Genomic DNA, 4,952 nt, shown 5'->3' with positions numbered 1-4,952 from the left:
TCTGAATCTGACTTGAGTTTCTGGCAGTTCTCTATGGATGCACTGTTGCAGCCATTTAAAAATTATCTTCAGCAAAATTTTACTTGCAGTGATATTGTTCAGTGATTCCGCATTCTGTTGGGTCACCTCTCTTTGGAATGGGCACCAATATGAACCTCTTCCAATAGGTTGGTCAGGTTTTTTTGGCATAGATGAGTGAACCCTTCCAGTTCTGTATCCATGTGCTGAAAGAATTTCATTTGTATGTCGTCAATTCCTGGAGTCTTGTATTTCGCCAACCGTTTCAGTGCAGCTTGGACTTCTTTAAATGCCATTGGTTCTTGATCATATTCTACCTCTTAAAATGGTTGAACATCGACATTTCTTTTTGGTATAGTGACTGTGTATGCCTTCCTGTTTATGTTTTTTTTTTTTTTCTTTTCTTTTCTTTTATGAGGTATTTCATGGATTTATTGTGGATTTCATCGTATTTCTTGTGGATATATACCCATTTTAGGGATTGTTGGGTCAACAGGTATTTCTATTTCCAACTTCCTGGTGAAGTCCATTCTGTTTTAAATAGAGGTTGAACCATTTTACAGTCCTACTAATAATGTGGAGCCCAGGTATGGTGCTGTACAATAAGCACTAGACCACAAGGTCAGTTTGAACCTCAAGGTTAATGCTTCAAACTCATCAGATGCTTTTCTGAAACCCTATACAAGATCACTATGGGTCAGAACCGACTTGACGGCACTTAACAACAACAACCAGTAAGGTAGGAGAGTCCCAGTCTCTCCACACCCTAGCAAGAATTTTTTTTGTTGTTTTTTTGAACTTTGCTATTAAAACTGGTGAGCAATCCTATCTTGTTGTTTTGATTTGCTGTAAAAGGTCGGTGGTTCAAGCTTACCAGCCGCTCCTCGGAAACACTGTACAATTTGACAATGTACAGTGGTTAATGAGTGTCTAATTCAGAAGTAGTTTGCCACTGAAGACTGAAGCTGGTACCAATTTCATTTAGTGACCTGTCTGTTCCCTTTCACTGCAGCACTTGCTTTTCCTTATGTCTTGTCTGCTTTATCTCACATACTTTAGACATGTTATTAGGAGGGGTCAGTCACTGGAAAAGGACATCATGTTTTTTCAGTAAAAAAGAGGAAGACTTTTGAGATGGACTGCTACAGTGATTGTAACAAAAGACTCAAACATAACAACAATTGTGAGGATGGCACAGAACCCAGAAGTGTTTTGTTTTGTTGTACAAAAGGTTGCTATGAGTTGAAACCAACTTGAGGGCACCTAACAAAAACAAGCACTGGCTGGAAATGAAGTTCACGCAGGTGCTCAGAGGTGCCCACACACATGGCTGTTTCTACTATTAGGCCCCTATCATTTTAACACAGTCATTGACAGCTATCTCCTAAGGATTCTACCCATGTCATTAAACGCCTTATCTTGGTGGGTCTCTGTTGCTGTTGTTACGTGCCATCAAGTTGGTTCCGACTCATAGTGATCTGTGTAAGGTTCCCAAGGAGCTGCTAGTGAGTTTGAACTGCCAACCTTGCAGTTCAAACCGAACTTGCAGTCCTGCACATTAATACACAGAGCCACACCAGGACTCCTTTCGAATGCTATTCCTTTCTAATAAATAAGTGGTGGGGTGGACTGTTGAGTTTAGCTCTTGCTACATCCATCCAATATGCAACTGGTTCCAACGTGAATGGTTACTGTACAAGGACAGATTATATTAATAGACAACAGTTCTATCATCCTTTTTGAAAGAACCATTTTGTCTACTGATCCAGCATTTCCAGCATGAGGGTCAGCACTGCTCTTTGCCACGATAAAAACACAAGGCCAGGTAAATAAACAAAAGGAACATGCATCCGATTGATGCATGAGTAAGTCAACCATTAAAGCAAAGAAGCTCAAAGAAGTCAACCATTACAATGAATTAAATCAGCTTATTTTTAAAAAATTCTATAGCATTTACATACACAGTTATGTCCTAATTCTTTTAAACAATAATATTTAGAGCTTTAACTTTAAAATATGATTGGCATACATGCAGATAAAATCTAGCATGTACTTAATATAATACTAACATGGGTAATATTTTAATATAATACTGTCATAACAAGCATCCAACAAATACTGGAAATATTAATATTTATCTAGAATGAAAAGTTTAATTTATAAAGTAAGTTTCATTTTGAATTGTGCTTGATATTTTAAGATTTATAGTTATAGTTGATCAAAAGGAAAAAAATCAAAGTATAAAATTAAAGGTGGTACTTACGAAGTACCTTCAGACACTTAGACTAGATAAACTCTCCTTTAGCAAACTGAAGGCTTGAAGGAGACTTTAGGATTAATGGGAAATGCATAGATGATGTGATGTTGTTAGATGCCGTGGAGTCAGCTTGGACTCAGATTGATACTATGCAAAACAGAACAAAACACTGCCTGGCCTTGCTTCATCCTCACAATTGTTGCTACGCTTGAGCTTATTGCCAATGTGCCAATACAGCTTGTTAGGGGATCTTCCTCTTTTTCACTGATCCTCCACTTTACTGAGCTTGATGTCCTTCTCCAGGCTGTTCATAAGTCCAAAGTATCAGAGACAAAATCTTTTCATACTGGCTTCTAAAGAGCATTCTTGCTCTACTTCTTCCAACACAGGTTTGTTTGTTCTCCTGGTGGTCTGTGGTACTTTCAATATTCTTCTCCAACAACATCATTCAAATGCGTCAGTTCTTCTACTATCTTCCTTCCTTACTGTCCAACTTTCACATGCATATGTTGTTGCTGTTTTTAACTGCCATTTAGTTGGTTCCAACTCATAGCGACCCTATATAGAGTTTCCAAGGAGCAGCTGGTGATTTTGACTGTCGACTTTGTGGTTCACAGTCCAGTGCTGATCTTACATATGAGGCTGCTGAAAATACCACGGCTTGCATCAGTCACCCCTAGTCCTCAAACTGACATCTTTGCTCTTGAGTACTTTAAAGATGTCTCATGCAACAGATTTGCCGAATGAGAATGTTGTTTGATTTTTTTGACTGCTGCTTCTGTGAATGTTGATTGTGGATCCATGCAAAATGAAGTCTTAGACAACCTCAATCTTTTCTTTGTGTATCATGGTCCAGTTGTGAGTATTTTTGTGTTCTTTATTCTGAGTTGCAATCCATACTGAAGTCTGTAGTTTTTGCTCTTCATCAGTAAGTATTTTAAGTCCGCTTCACTTTCAGCAAGCAAGATTTTATCGTCAGTATATGGAAGGAAGGTTGTTAAAGAGTCTTCTTTCAATTCTGATGCCACTTTCTTGTTCATATAATCCAGTTTTTCACATTATCAGTATCCCCTGATAGTTTTGTATGCTTACAACTCAACTGGGATGTGAAGACCACGAGCAGTGTTACTATGATGACAAGTATGATCAAGACCAGCGATCCAGAAGCAAAACTATTCAGCAGACCATACATGGGAGATGGAAGAGTGTGTCAAAAGTGCAAACAGGTGACTGTGTTTCAATCACGAAAAATCTTATCTTCTGGAGAAATTGGACTGGCAACATAATTAAATGCAATGATTTGCTTTAATACACAATAAAGTAGAACATTATTTGTTACACTTTAGCTAAAAATACCATTATGTTAAAATGTGAGGTAAATTTTTCCCCCAGGACAGTCAATTCAATCAGCTTTGTTTTGCAAAATAATGACTTGGTTGGACAGTTTTTTACTATAAAGTATATGGCATCGTTTTATTTTCCCTTTAAAGACAGATTAATGGGGAAAGTTGTCAATTTGATCAATGTTGACAAGTTTAAGTACCTTCAGAATCCACATTTGTTGTAAGTAAGATTTCCCAGAGCTAAGTACCACACACACATACATGTGTGTGAGAGAGAAACAGAAAGAGAGCTAGAAACAGACACGAAGGGAGGGAGACAATTGGAAATGGTATTAGGCAATACAGCACAATATCTGGATGGATTAAAGATGGCAAAATGCTTCCTTAATGTAGCCAAATAACTTGAGTTTACTGGTGTGTTTTGACTAAATTATTTGCATAACTTATACATGTAGGGTTCCTGTTGTTTGTCCAACTATTTTTACAGTTTGTTTGCAAAATACCTAATAGTGATGGCAACTTCTGGCAAATTTTTACTTATAATAAATTTTTTAAAAGTTATTTGCAGCATTGAATTCATTTCCAATCTATGTTTCCAACACTATACATAAAATTTAAGAAACTTGCTTGAACAGGAAAAGCCATTAACAGAATGTTAACACTATGCCACCTACTGGACAACTTGTCAACTCCCGAGAAATGCACATCACAATGGTGAAGAGTCTAGAAGCCTACAGAGCAGGAGTCTACAGAGGCTACAGAGCAGACAATGCTTTAGACTTTCCATCTCTTTTGATGACAAGACATTTCCCCATTTATTACTGATGATGTTTTGCTACCATGACTGCTATGCTCAGAATCAAGACTTTAAAGTTCAAGCAACAACAAAAACAACAACAACAACTTCCTTCAAGGGGTTTTTAGTGCCTGTACTTTAGAATGCACCCATTCCACATATATAGTAGCAACTTAATTCTTAGGTAGCAGGCCAAAAGTTAGAGAAAGACTCTAGGAGCTTCCTGTTTTTCATTTACTACCCTTTGAGAAAATAAATATAAGGACTATCTTTGTGGTGTGGCATCACCTCATGGAGGGAACAGAAGGTGCCAACACCCCTACCATCAGCAAAGGGCATCTGTTACTTTGGACTGCAGGAATTAGATTCTATAAGATTTAACTTTATTTTACAGATATCACAACTATAATATTAAATCATAATGACAGGGTGTGTCAAGCCAATCACAGTAGAGATCTAGTCGCTCAATAATTTTGATTGAAATGTACATTCAATATCAAACCCATCGCCACTGAGTCAATTCCAACTCATAGTAAAC

Source organism: Chrysochloris asiatica, unplaced genomic scaffold (assembly GCF_000296735.1).
Source record: "Chrysochloris asiatica unplaced genomic scaffold, ChrAsi1.0 scaffold00010, whole genome shotgun sequence".
Classification (NCBI taxonomy): domain Eukaryota; kingdom Metazoa; phylum Chordata; class Mammalia; order Afrosoricida; family Chrysochloridae; genus Chrysochloris; species Chrysochloris asiatica.
This window is presented reverse-complemented; position numbering follows the sequence as displayed.